The 14,800-nt window shown below is 49.3% G+C and overlaps 1 non-coding gene across 1 annotated transcript; it reads left to right on the top strand.

Moving 5' to 3' along the window:
- Nucleotides 1-3,554: 3,554 nt before the first annotated feature.
- LOC128138445 (small nucleolar RNA SNORD45) lies at nt 3,555-3,639 on the top strand. The gene has a single exon (XR_008234011.1). It is a non-coding gene; the product is annotated as a small nucleolar RNA SNORD45 (small nucleolar RNA).
- Nucleotides 3,640-14,800: the final 11,161 nt, after the last annotated feature.

The following is a 14,800-nucleotide window of genomic DNA, read 5'->3' as shown; positions in this document are numbered from 1 at the left end:
CCCGACAGATTTACAAGGAGCTGTTCCTAAAAGTACTCCCACGACTGGCTGTGCTCACGAGAGAGCAGGTAGTTGGCCAGAGGTGGGGTGTATGTCAGGCACTGCAGGACGGAGTTGAGGAAACACATGTTGCCCGAGTTGTGGAGTCCCGCTCCAGCTCTGCATCGTTGCTGCCAGTCCATGTAAATCTTCTCCGGGGGAAAGAGGATCCTTTGTGGCGGAGCCATTCCCTCAGCAACGACTGCAGGGCGACGACATTTGAAAAGAGATGAGACAATATTGTTGCACGGAAGCACATGTAAAAAAGTTGAGTTCTCTATGGGAGGACCCAGTACAACCAGCTGTGTCGTGCTTTGTCTACGCGCTTTTTGAACACCTCCAGGGATGGTGACTCCACCACTTCCCTGGGCAGCCTGGTCCAATGCCTGACAACCCTTTCAGTAAAGAAATTTTTTCTAATATCCAAACTAATCCTCCCCTGGCGCAACTGGAGGCCGTTTCCTCTCCTCCTATCCCTAGTTACTTGAGAGTAGAGACCAGCACCCACCTCGCTACACCCTCCTTTCAGGTCGTTGTAGAGAGCGATGAGGTCTCCCCTCAGCCTCCTCTTCTCCAGACTAAACCACCCCGGTTCCCTCAGCCGCTCCTCGGAAGTTCTCTAGACCCTTCTCCTTGTTCTCCAGACCCCTCACCACCTCGGTTGCCCTTCTCTGGACACACTCCAGCACCTCAACATCTTTCCCGTAGTGAGGGGCCCAAAACTGAAGCCAGGACTCGAGGTGTCACCTCACCAGTGCCCAGTACAGGGGGACAACCACCTCCCCGCTCCTGCTGGCCACGCTATTTCTGATACAGGCCAGGATGCCGTTGGCCTTCGTGGCCACCTGGGCACACTGCTGGCTCATATTCAGCCGGCTGTCAACCAGCACCCCCAGGTCTTCTTCTGCCGGGCAGCTTTCCGGCCACTCTTCCCCAAAGCTGTAGCATTCCAAGGGGTTGCCGTGACCAAAGTGCAGGACCCGGCACTTGGCCTTGTAGAACTTCATACGATTGGCCTCAGCCCATCGATCCAGCCTGTCCAGATCCCTCTGTAGAGCCTTCCCACCCTCCAGCAGATCAACCCATCCTCCCAACTTGGTGTCATCCACAAACTTGCTGAGGGAGCACTCGGTCCCCTCGTCCAAATCATCGATAAAGCTATTGGAACCAGCCCCAATCCTGAGCCCTGGGGAACACCGCTTGCGACCCGCCTTTTCTCCTGCCTCCAGGGTTTGTCAGCTTTCCATCAGCCACAGCTTTGCCAGATTCCCGCTCGAGGTGGCTGGTGGCAGTTTTGTTCCTGCCCCGCTTGGCTTACGTAGTTTTGGGCTGTCCCCACTCGGGACATCTGGTATAACTCCTTGTTCCCGCTCGAAACATTGCCCCATGCCAGCTACCGTGAAGAAAATTAACTCTATCCCAGCCCAAACCAGCACACCTCCCCTGTAAACGAGAGGGTTTAGATGCCAGGACAAATGACAATTTGCCAGCTTGGCAGAGCACGGGTGCCCTGAGATGTCTCAGGAGAGGCAGGCTGGGCTAAAGCTTCTCTCCTCCTCCTCCTCTCTGGGTTCTGTGGTCCAGCGGAGCAGCTGGGACTTTTCTGCAAGGACACCCTGGGTCCCGCTGTGCTGTCCTGCAGGCAGCAGCACAAGCCAGGCATGACGCTGTCTGCTCAGCACGCTCTGGGTGTTCTCCATGGGAAGGACAGCATGGGACTGGGCTTGTTGTTCCAGCTTTATTAAAAAAACCCTAAATTTATTAAAATACAGCTGTTTTCCAGAGGAGGATTTCACTTCTTCAGGGCTCACCAGGGGCCAGCAGCACAGCGACTACAGGCTCCATCCCGACGTTGGCATCTCTCTTATCGGGACGAAGATCTCCTCCGCTGCCGGAGTCCTGACGGAGAGTTCAGGGTCTTTCGCCAAGGGCGGGAGGGCCGCAAGAGAAGGCAGCGGAGCAGCCGTGACCCCCCCCACTGCCTGCAGAGACCCCCAGGAGTCCCCTGCAGACCACGGCACCCTGCCCAGTCCCCGTCCCCTGCCCCACCAGCCCCTCCTCGCCGTCGCAGATATCCCGCAGCTCCGGTTCCTCGGGTGCCGTGCGGCAAGACCTTGCGGCCAAGGACTGTGGCCCACCGATGAACCTGATGGCCACCGCTGGCAAGGTGGCTCGAGTGTCCCGCAGGTACGGCAGGCTCTGCCGGAGGTTGTCTTCCACCCTCTTCTTGTTGGGCGCTAACTAGAAAGAGCACAAGGAACTGGTACGGACCCTCCCAAGTCGGCCGGACCAGTACCTCCTCCCAGTAACCCCTTCCCGCGGCGATCTCCGTCTCCCAGAAAGAGCTGGGACAGGTTCAGACAGCCGCAGGCAGCGGGGGCCCGGGGATGCTGAGACCCCTCTTTCATATTGCCAGGGCCCATATGAGTCACCATTTCCAAAGGGCCATTTTTAAAGCCTAAAAACAAGGATTTTGGCCCTAAAACGGGGCTTTGGACCCTACAAATGGGTCTTTGGATGCTCATTATATGCCTCGGGCATTAAGGAAATGAGGCTTTGAGCCCTAAGTGAGGGGTTTGTACCTTAAAAAGAGGGTTGGGAGCCTACAACTGAAGTCCTTCAACCCTAGAATCAAAGCTTTGGACCCTAAAAATGAGGCTTTGGGACCTAAGCATGAGGCTTTGAGCCCTAGAAGTGGGCTTTGGACCCTCCAAATGAGGGTTTGGACACTCCAGATGCAGCTTGGACCCTAAAAATGCCTGTCTGGATCCTAAAAAAGAGGCTTTGGACCCTGAAAATGAGACTATGCAAACTAACACTGAGCCTTTGCACCCTAAAAATGAAGGTTTTGGAAACTAAAATGAGGCTTTGGAAGGCAAAGCTAAGAGTTTGGAAAGTAAAAATGAGGCTTTGGACTGTATAAATTCGGATTTAGACTCTACAAATGAGGCTTTGGTCCTTCCAGATCAGACTTTGGGGCTTAAAAATGATGCTCTGGGCCCTTAAAATGAGTCTCTGAACCTTAAAAACGGACCTTGGAGCTAATAAATTAGTTTTTGTACTCCATATATGTGGGTCTGGACCTTAAAAATGACTGTTTGCACCCCCCAAAGTAGGCTTTGGTCTTTTAAATTGATGCTTTTTGCCCTAACATTGAGGCTTGCATTATAAAAATAAGGGTCTACACTTGCGAAACTCAGGGTTGAATTTTAAAAATGATGCTTTGTAAAGCACAAAATCGGACTTGCTCACCGTAGCTATCTCCACGGCAGGTTAAATTTCTCGCCGTCTATTGTGTTTTAGTTCCCTTCTCATGCAAACCATGGTGACAAACAGTACCCAAAAGGCTCTGGTGCTCCCAAACGGCGGCTTGATGATCTGCGTAACCCACCTCTAGCCGCATCTCAAGGAGCGTAGGAACGGCGTTACAAGTAAATAAGGCAGCGTCCTGCTTTAGGAAGAAAGCGTGTTGGATTTGAAACCCTCGGGTAGGACAGGAGGAGCATGTCTTCTTGGGTCAGCGATGAGCGTCGGCACGTATTATCTGATCCAGAGCCGATGTCTGTCGCCGCTTTAGCTCTGGAATTACTCTGAGACCCAGGAGGCTCCATTTTCCTTAGGCTGTCACCTAAGGGAGTCGAGATAAAGACAGTTTAACAAGCACAGGGAATAAAAAAGGAAACCAACGGACGTGACAGCAACCACCGACCACCTCTCACCAGCAGGCAGACGCCCAGCCATCTCGGTGCGACGGCTGCCTTGGGAAGACTCCCCCAGTCCTGAATTTCTTGCTGAGCGTGACACTACGTGGAACGGACCGTGGTACCTCGTCGGTCAGCTCGGGGCAGCGGTCTCTGCTGTGTCCCCTCCCAGCCAGCTCGCTGGGGCAGCAGAGCGAGAAACGGAGAAGCCCTTGGTTCTGCATAAGCACCGCTCAGCAGTAGGTAAACATTGGTGCGCTGTCAACGCTCAAAACGGCACCGTGCAAGCTGCGATGACAAAAAAATGACCTGTATCCCAGCACAGAAACCCTTCTGTGCCCGCTCAGGATTCCTATTCCTATGAGAAACCCATGAAAAATAGGGCATTTGACTTATCGGGGAGAAATGCAAACACGCTCCCGGTCTCTGGCTGGCATCTGGCTTTACTTGCATGACCTAGAAAGTACGCACAAGTCTACGCGGTTTCTTCTGCACCTTGGGAAAGGCGTCTCTTGCCTCGATTTCCAAGGAGAAACTCCCAAAAGCGGCACCACAGAGGTATTCCTAAACCTCGCTAACTGAGAGCAGGGTAGGGTGGCTTTGGGGGGGGGGGGGGGGGGCTGTGCGGCTGGCTATGGGGCAGGCGGTGGGCTTTGGGGTGGGGGGGGGCTGCGGGGGGGGTTACTGACGCTGTCCCGTAGCGAATTACGGTGGTCGTGGGGCGACCGTTCAGCGTCCGGCCCCTCCTGGAGCGACTCCGGGCGGAGGGTACGTCAACGGTGAGCGCTGGGGGAGCTGCCCCACGGCGGGGGGGGGGACACACACAAAACAACCCCGTTCTGCCCCACGGCTCTGTGGGGTCTCTTCTTCCCGGCCCCACGGCTCGACGGGGCCCGGCTCGTTCCCCCCCCCTCCCCCCCAGGTGGAAATGCGGAAAGCTTTGACGGATTTTGTGCAGAGGGAATTCGAAGCGCTGCGGGGCCAGGCCCGGGCCCTGCACGCCGCCTTGTAGCGCGTGGGGTGCCCCGCTCGTGGAGGAACCCGCCCCACGGTGAGATGGCCCCCACGGCCGTCCCTGCAGCCTTACGGGACCCACGGATGGGACGGACTAACCCCACGCTGCGATGGCCGTGGGGCCTGGACGGACGGACAAACGAGCTGCACCCCTCCCCCCCCCCAGCTCCCCGTTCCTGTGCATGGTGCCAATAAAAATGGCTGAGCCTCGGGGATCTCCGTACCTGGGTGACAACGGGGGGGTAAAAAGGGACCTGGGGGGGGGAAATTGGGGTGCTGGGGGGGGGGTCCCCGAGAGGGTGGGAGGTGGAGACGAGCGTGGCCTGATCCCACATGTTTATTGAAGCAGAAGCTGGTGTGTTTTTGGGGGGGGAGGGGAGTTCCCCCACTGTGCACACCTGGGGAAACCCCCCCTGGAAGGGGCAAAAGGGGGGGCTCGGACCCCCTGAAATGGGGTTCAGAGCCCCCCCGCGCCCCACACCCCCCGGAGTGCTGCCACAGAGCAGGGGGTCCCCAAACACAGGGTAAGGGGCGGGGGACTGGAAACACCTTGTCCAAGTTTTGCCCCCACTCCCTGAACTGGGATGGGGGGGGGGAAGGCGTGGCCCGGTGGGTGTGGCCGGGCGTGGCCGACTCATCACTCCTCCTTCTTGTCCCAGGGGCCATCATGGGCTGCCGGGGGGGGGGGGGGCAGGCAGAGGGGGTGTTACGGGGTCCGAAAGGGTGTTGGGGGGGGGGTCGTAGGGGGTTTGGGGTGCCCCCCCCCCTCCCTACCTGCAGGAGCGCGTGCTGGTCCAGAAGCCGGTCGTACTCCCGCGTCAGCCCCTCGGCCTGGCACCGCATGGCCTGCACCTTGTTCTCCGCCTTCTCCAGAGCTGTTGGGGGGGGGTTGTCTGTGTCAGGGTCACCCCCAAAAAAACCCAGCAGCGCCCCACACATACACCATAACACCCCCCCACACCATAACGCCCCCCTGCAGCCCTGCCCGTACTGCATTTGCTGGCCGCCAGCTCCTCCTTCAGCTTCTCCACCTTGGCCTTGAGGGTCTCGTTCTTGTCGTGGGAGGGGGACGACGGGCCGCCCCCGTCACCCCCTGCCTCCTGCAGCTGCTGGCGGGGGGGGGGGGGGCACGTCAGGGCCCGAGGCGCCTGGATGCCTCCTTCGACCCCCCCCCCCCCACCTCCCGCCATACCTTCCACAAGGCGTCGTTATCCTCCGTGTAACGGCGGGCGGCTTGGCTGGCGCCTTCCGCCTGTTTCCAGAACGTTTTGCTGGAAGCGCCCAGCACGGCCTGCTGCGAGATGAGGGTGACCAGGCGGCGCAGGAGGCTGCGGGAGGCAGGGTAAGCCGGGCTCCGCGGAACCCCCAGGCCCCCCCCTCATATTTGGCCCCCCCCCCCCAGCTCACAAGGAGAGCAGGAGGGCGAAACCGGCCAGGTAGAGGTTGCGCTGGGCTCGGAAAAGCTTCATGTGGAAATGCTCGAGGGCGCCGGGGCTGCTCTGCAGGGCCACCCGCTCCGTCACGTTGTATGAGGAGATTGAAGTAGACGGACGCCTGTAATCTTGAGAGCAGACAGCAGACGACCCTTTATTGCTAAAACACACACATACTTATAGTCACATATTCTGCAAAGTCACTGTACACGCGCACAAACATAAAATATGATTGGTTCTATCAACGCTGTACACGCGCATAAACATAAGATATAATTGGTTATACTAACACTGTACACGCGCATAAACTTAGGACACAATTGGTTATATTAACTAAAACACGCGAAACTTGTCTCAGTCTAATTGGTCAAGATAAACTGCCGAATTGAGGTTCTTTGTGCCAAGTTCCTTTTATCTTGGAATGTGCACCTGTGTTCTTCTAATTGGCATCTTTCTTTTTTTGTCTTCTTGTTTATTCTGTTCAAGGTCTTCTAAAGGCATCTGGAATGCTCTTGCGACCGTTAGCTAAATATGTGTCCACAAGTCCCCCTTTTTTGTTTTTCGACAAGTAACAACATGCTGTATTGCCCTTTGCAAAAACCTATGAACACAGCTAATTAAACACGGCAAAAGCAACATTATACCTAATAAAATACATAAGAATAAAAGACTGTTCAGTTAATGCCAATGACACACAAAAAGAGGTTTGATTAATAGCTTTAGTCAGTGTCACCCAAACATTCTTACTGTCCCACGGTGTTAAATGATGTGGATCAATCACTGGTGCCACTGTCATGCTGCTTACTACAGTCAGCGTGTTCCATATCAATCTCAGCATAAGGTTTCGTCCATTTAGTTGGAATCCACTTCAGCCCATTTTCTGTAATGACACAAGCATAACCTCGGCCCCACGTTATTACTTTAAAAGGTCCCTCCCATTGCTGACGCTCCATATTTTTAACCCAGACTTTCCACCCATTATCAATATTTTGAATCCCACTATTCATTGTTTGAAAATGCCGAACTACAGGGGGGACAACTGACTCTCCACGCAGGGTCAAAAAATTCATCACATATATTGCTTTCATGAGTCTATTTGAAGGAGGTTCCCCTAATTCCCCCTTTTTTTGTTTTTCCAAAAAGTCTTTTAATACTTTATGAGTACGTTCGATTATAGCTTGACCTGTGGGAGAATGAGGAATGCCAGTAATATGAGTAACTCCCCATTGCTGAAAAAATTCCTGAGTCCGTTGTGCTATAAAACATGGTCCATTATCTGTTTTTATCTGGGCCGGGACACCCATTACTGCAAATGCTTGTCGTAAGTGTGTTTGTAGATGTCGGCTTGTTTCGCCCGCAAGTGCTGTGGCCCATATCATCAAGGAATATGTATCAACAGAAACATGAACATAACACAATTTTCCAAAAGCTGGTACATGAGTCACATCAGTCTGCCACAATTGCAAGGACTGCAGACCCCTAGGATTTACAGCGCCATCTCCGTGCCCAGATAATTTCTGGCACTCAGCACAGGATTGAATGATGGCTTTGGCATCTGCTATAGAAACCTGAAACTCTTTGGCTAATACTTTCACTGGTTGGTGGAAAAAATTATGAGCTCCACGTGCCTGTAGAAGTTTATTGGAGGGTGGCCCGGTCCATACAGGATTAGCTAGCAAATCAGCTCGTTTATTCCCTTCTGTGATCCATCCAGGCAAACTGGTGTGACTTCACACACGCATTATATAATAACACTTTGTCCGTTGGTTTAACAGAAATAGCAACATCTTAAATTTTTCAAACAATGTGATGTTATCAATTTCTTTCAAATAAGCCCATCTCAAGCGTTTTACTACACCTACCACATCTAAAGAATCAGCAATAATATTGACCTCAACATCCTGCCACTTTTTAAATACTTCTGTTACAGCTTGAAGTTCCACCACTTGGGGGGAGCCTTCACATGTGACAATGTGATTTTTCCATACCTGACCTTCTTTCCAAACTACTACTGCCTTTCCTGTTTTTCCACTGCCATCCGTATATACTGTAGGACCATCAGTAGGTAACTGTGCACACAATTCTTTTTCTTCTAGTTGTATATTTTGTAGCAAGGTAAACATTTTGTGTGCAGGAAGATGAATATCTCTCTTTCCTTCGAAATCTGCAAAAGCAATTTGTAAAGTTAGACTATTCTGTAGACACCATTGTAAATATCCTTGAGTCAAAGGAACGACAATCGTGTGTGGTTCTTGTCCACAAATCTCAATAATCCGACGTCTCCCCTTTATAATTAATTCTGAAATCATTTCAATTCGAGAAAATATGGTTTTTTGGGCCTGGTGAGCTAGAAAGATCCATTCTATTATTAACAAGTCTTTGTGACTTCCCTCCCATTGATATATGATCCCGAGGGGTTGTTTTTCTCGGTTTAAAATGCTAAGATTAATGTCAAGATTTTCTTTAATTCTAAAAGCCTGACTCTGGGATATTAGATCTGCTATCTTTTGTAATGCTTGTTTACCTTGAGGAGTCAATTGTCGAGGTGCCGTTAAGGTAGTGTCACCTCGTAACATTTCAAATAAAGGGGTCAGAAGCTCATTATCTATTCCCAACAGTGTTCGAACCCAATTGATTGTCCCCAGTAATTTTTGCACATCATTCAATGTTTCAATCTTGTCTGTAATTTCCAGTTTTTGTGGAACGATAGTTTTTTCTAAAATCTTCCAGCCTAAATATTTCCATGGTTGCATTTTTTGTACCTTTTCTGGTGCTATTTTTAAACCAAAATCAGACAATCGTGTAGTCAATTCTTTGAGCTTTTCGGATAACTCTCTTTTCCCTGCTATCAAGATATCATCCATATAGTGATAAATAATCAAGTCTGGATTTTGTTGTCTAAACCCTTTTAGAGCTTGGGATACATAGGATTGGCATATGGTTGGAGAATTTTTCATTCCTTGTGGCAGAACTACCCAATGATAACGTTCCATGGGTTCCTGTTTGTTTATGGTGGGGATAGAAAAGGCAAATTTTTCCGCATCTTTTGGGTCTAAATATATTGTAAAGAAACAATCCTTTAAATCAATAATCCAAATGGTCCATCCTTGTGGAATCAGAGTAGGCGTGGGTAACCCTAACTGAAGGGCTCCCATATTTTCCATTACTTCATTTATCTTTCTTAAATCATGCAATAGTCTCCATTTCCCAGATTTTTTTGGAATGACAAAAACTGGTGTATTCCAAGGGCTCGTGGTATTCACCAAGTGCCCTTGTTCCAATTGCTCCTGTACTAACTGTTTCAAGATGGCGACCTTAGATTCAGTCAGCGGCCATTGATCTACCCAAATCGGTTCCTCTGTTTTCCATTTCAGTTTTAGGCGTGGTCGCCTGTCAATGGCCGCACCACAAAATTGTCTCCTGTACTAAGCACACATCCCATTTGACTTAATGCATCCCTGCCTATCAGGTTCATAGGGATATTGGTTACATAAGGTTTGATATAAGAAACTGAATTCTGACAAATCAATTGAATCATATATTTGCTTTGTCGAGTTTTTGATAATCCTCCCACACCGAACAGTTTTGAATCCATCTCAGAAAGCTCCCAAGTAACAGGCCAGTCCTCCCACGACAGAACTGTTACATCTGCTCCAGTGTCCACTAAAGCTTGTAATTTTATTTTTTCTGGCCTGTTCTTTGCATTTTGTAACTCTGCTGATATACTAGGTTTTGTTTTATTGACCTCCCTTGACCACATAATTTGAGCTTCTAATCCCATAGATCCAAACCCTGCATTGCCACGCTGTTGATTAACCTTACATGGTACATTTGCTTTAAAAGGGACGAGCTGTGCAATTCTGCTTCCTTCCTGTATCGATACTGGTGGAGACGGCGTCCAAATCATAGCATAAATGCGACCTGTGTAGTCCCCATCAATCACCCTGGGAAGCATAAAAATTCCTTGTAATGTTATACTAGACCATCCCAACAACAGGGCACTAAGCCCATTACCTAATGGTCCTTGTGCGTTTACTGGCACACGGTGTACCTGAGAGTTCCATAGTAGAATGGTTTCTATTGTTGAGACATCCACTCCGGCACTTCCAGCTGTTCGGGCTGGCAATTCTGCCAGACATCCTTCTTGGTGCCGATCTGGGATCCTTTCGGAGCTGTTGGGGTCATCGCACCGCTCCTCGCACTCTTCTTGTAGTTTCCCATCGATGGGGTACCTCGAGGTGGCAGAGCTACACCTTCATTTGTGAAACGAGATCTACGTTGGTTAGCATAATGTCTCCCTTTATGACAACGAGGGCATATATTAGGCCCAGCTTCCACTTTGTTTCGCCCTTCTTTACGCTGAAATTGCAAATGTCCCGGTTGTCCACATTTATAGCATTTCTTAACATTTTTTGTATCCATTTGCATGGCTACAGCAAAAGCATTGGCCATTAATGTAGTTTTATGCTCCAAAGACCCAACTTTGTTACAGGCCTCTCTCATATCTACGAGCGTCACTCTTCCTGGCATCGATTGTAGTATTTTTTTACAGTCTGCATTTGCATTTTCCACAGCCAATTTTATTATCAATGCTTCTTTGGCATCAGCATTAACTATTTGTTTTTCAATAGCATCTCGCAGATGATAAATAAAGGACAGATAAGGTTCTGTATTACCCTGCCTTACACTTGTAAATGATTGTTCTGACTTTCCAGCTTCAGGCAAGGTTACCATTGCCTTCAGAGCTAAGGAAGCTGATTCTTGTAATACTTCCACCGGTAGCCTCGCTTGCCTATTAACATCTGCAAAGTCACCAGTCCCCATCATTTGAGCAGAAGTGATCATATACCTCAGATCTCCTTCTGGGCGGTCCAAATTTCCCAGTGCCGCTAAATCACATAATTCTGCCCATTTCACCTTCCATAATAGACGCCGAGTCGGGGTTAAAATCATTGTAGCCAATTGTGTACAGTCAAAGCCCGTTAAAATTTGACCAGAAAATATATTCTCCAATAACGCCTGACTAAACGGAGCAGACAGTCCATTAGCCATTACTGTTTTCCGTACTTCTTTTACTAAATCCCAATTGAAAGGTTGCCACACGTTTGGGGCATTCTGCCACACACGTTTGGGGCATTCTGCCTGACTGTAACTGGAAAAGCCACAGGATTTAGACCTTCGGTTAACATTTTATCATTTATGTCCTTCCATCGCTTTTTTATAGCTTCTCCTGGGGATGTATGTGTCTCATAGGGAGGTGCAGAGGGGATAGGTCTCTGCTCGAGAGGCAGGTTACTTAAAGGTTGATCGTTGCCTCCATTAGTGACATCTCCCTCGGTGTTTAATTCCTCATCACTGTCCGAATTATTTACCACCTCACCACACACACTTCTCTTTTTTTCCGGGGTATCTTCAATTGAAATTTTTTACAGCAGCAGCCATCTCCTTTTCTGCCTTAAGGGCTTTCAACGTTTCCAGCACCAATCTCCACATAGCAGAGGCCTTCACGTCCCCACGCGATACAAAGTCCCAAATTACTTTTCCCATTTCTTCCCAATTTTTAACTTCAAAGACTTCTACATTCGAAGTGGGGGCACCATGGTCCTTAAGCCACTTCAGCATCATACCTAAAGTATTTGAATCATACTTAATCCCTCTCACGGAGAGGATATGCGAAAGCATTCGTACAATTGCCCCTTCTTCCACAGACATCTGGGCACCCATTTCAATCCTCTTAGCCGCTCACCTTACTTCCAAACGAGCAGGGTGATTGATCTCCCGGGAGAAGGTTGTCGGCTCAGTCCAGCTGGCTAGACGATCGTTCGGCTAGAGTCTCCTCCGGACACACTTCCAGCAATTCCAGCGTTTTCTCGGCCCGCAATCACGTCGGGGTCACCATTTGAGGAGATTGAAGTAGACGGACGCCTGTAATCTTGAGAGCAGACAGCAGACGACCCTTTATTGCTAAAACACACACATACTTATAGTCACATATTCTGCAAAGTCACTGTACACGCGCACAAGCATGAAATATGATTGGTTATATCAACACTGTACACGCGCATAAACATAAGATATAATTGGTTATACTAACACTGTACACGCGCATAAACTTAGGACACAATTGGTTATATTAACTAAAACACACGAAACTTGTCTCAGTCTAATTGGTCAAGATAAACTGCCGAATTGCGGTTCTTTGTGCCAAGTTCCCTTTATCTTGGAATGTGCACCTGTGTCCTTCTAATTGGCATCTTTCTTTTTTTGTCTTCTTGTTTATTCTGTTCAAGGTCTTCTAAAGGCATCTGGAATGCTCTTGCGACCCTTAGCTAAATATGTGTCCACAACATGGTACCCCAGAAAGAATTGAATCAGACAATGGGACTCATTTCCGAAATAACCTCATAAACTCCTGGGCAAAGAAACACAGCACTGAGTGGGTGTACCACATCCCCTATCACCCACAAGCATCTGGAAAGACTGAGATGTACAATGGAATGTTAAAGACTATGTTGACAGCCCTGGGCAATGGGGCATGGAAGCATTGGGATACAAATTTAGCAGAGGCCACACGGCTTGGTGTACTTGGTGGGTAATGCAGAAGGATGGGGAGGCCTGGTGTCTGCCTCAAGGACATTTAACCGTGGAGGAAAAAACAATCTGTGATGTGAGTCGTATGTTGTAGGAAGTAATGTCACAGGAATGACCTGAACAGCAGAGGAGTGAACTTTGCAAGGAACCAGACGAGTGCAACGGTGACCCAAACCAAGGCGGTGTTGGTGCCCAACAATCGAACATACTGCTTCTCCTGTCCTGAGCACTCATCTTGACAGATGGGGCCCAAGTCATAGCCTGTGTGTGAACATCTGGAGGAGAGGAAGAAGCCCATGGAATATCTGTCTGTTAAAGGCAGGGGATAGTAGTTAATAAGAATGTATAAATCTGTATGTTGGGTATAAAGGTGGTTTAAGTATGCATTTTCAGTTGTAAGTGTTGGTAAGAAGGGATTTCAGTAGTGAGAACTAAATACAATGGCGTGGTTAGAAGATCGATGTGTATTAAATTATGTGGGACCTGAGCATGACGCAAATGGTATGGAAAGAGGGGTGGTGATTGTATTGGGTCTGGCTGAGATGGTGTTAGTTCTCCCCATAGCAGGCCTTGTAGTGCTGTGCTCTCTATTGGTAGCTAGAAAGGTGTTGAAACACACCAGTGTTTTGGCTGCTTCTGCTGAGCAGTGCTGGCACAGCATCAAGTCTGTCCCTCCAACATTTCCCCCCGCCCCTCACTGGCAGGCTGGGGCTGGGCCAGATCTTGGGAGGGGACATAGCCAGGACAGCTGACCCAAACTGACCAAACGGATATTCTATACCATATGAGGTCAGTTCAGCTATAAAAGCTAAGTAAAGGGAGATGGAAGGGGGGACATTTCATCTTGCGGAGGAACCACAATGTGTACCGAAGCCCTGCTTCCCAGGACGTGGCCAGACATCGCCTGCTGATGGGAAGTAGAGAATAACAGAATTTGTTTTGCTTTGCTTTTGCGCAACCTTTGCTTTCACTTTATTAAACTGTCTTTATCTCAATCCATGAGCCTTTTGTTATATATTGTCTCCCATGTCCAGCTGTGGAGGGGGACTGATAGAGCGGCTTTGGTGGGTACCTGGCACCCAGCCAGGGTCAACCTACTACAGATGTCAATGTGGAAATTTCCAGCCCATGTACTATGCTCAGGAGTAGAAATATTGATTTTTCCCCATTACACCCGTGACACTGCTCTGCCTAGTATCCTGTGTATTGACTCTCACCACTCTCTCACGGGTTTCCACATGTCCTGCTTGAACTGACCATTTCTAAAGAAGTCATTCCAGCAGACTGCCTGGACATCTGCATTTCCCAGTGTCCATCCAGCTTTCCTCCTCTCATTGGTCTCTACCCATTCAAACACCTCTCAGCTACCCAGGTGCTGCTCAGAGCTTCAGGTGCTTTAAAGCTTGCCTTGTCTTCCAGTAGTCTGCTTGATGGTCTCTTGAGCCAACTCCTCCATTGTGTTTGTACCTGTTCTCCTGAGTATCTCACTGAAAGTGTTCCACTAAGGTGACCCACAGCGGAAAGTTGACTTCCGTGGAGGAAACGTGGACTCCATACATTATTTTTTAATGCATTGGGTTTTTTGCTACTTTTTTTTTTAATAATGGCAGGCAAGCAACATTCTTCTGTGATTGTGTGCAGCTGGCTCTCCAAATAAAGCCAGTGGGAATCTGTGCAGAAGAGCTGAATCATTCAGCTACAGCCTTTAGTGGGAAAAGCTTGGATCTGAGAAATCATGATGCAAGTGCAGGTGACCACTGAGAGAAATGATGGATGGAGGTGGTGGTGAGGGACCAATGATGACGATGGGGCACAGGACAATGATGTCCCATACATTGTCTGACAGAAACAATCTTACCGTTTCCTACATGTTCAGACGTCATCCGCAGATGCTGTGGATCAATATGAATTGGAGAAGGCTGAGATTACGTGTTCTGTAAGCGGCAAGACAGAAAACTGGAAACAGAAGACATCCTGATTTTTTTGTTACTTATCATTTCAATCTTCTCTGCTCGGCTATAC

This window comes from Harpia harpyja, unplaced genomic scaffold, assembly GCF_026419915.1.
Source record: "Harpia harpyja isolate bHarHar1 unplaced genomic scaffold, bHarHar1 primary haplotype scaffold_46, whole genome shotgun sequence".
In the NCBI taxonomy this organism is placed as follows: Eukaryota; Metazoa; Chordata; class Aves; order Accipitriformes; family Accipitridae; genus Harpia; species Harpia harpyja.
The sequence above is the reverse complement of the archived record's forward strand: the minus strand, read 5'-3'. Positions and strand labels throughout refer to the sequence as shown.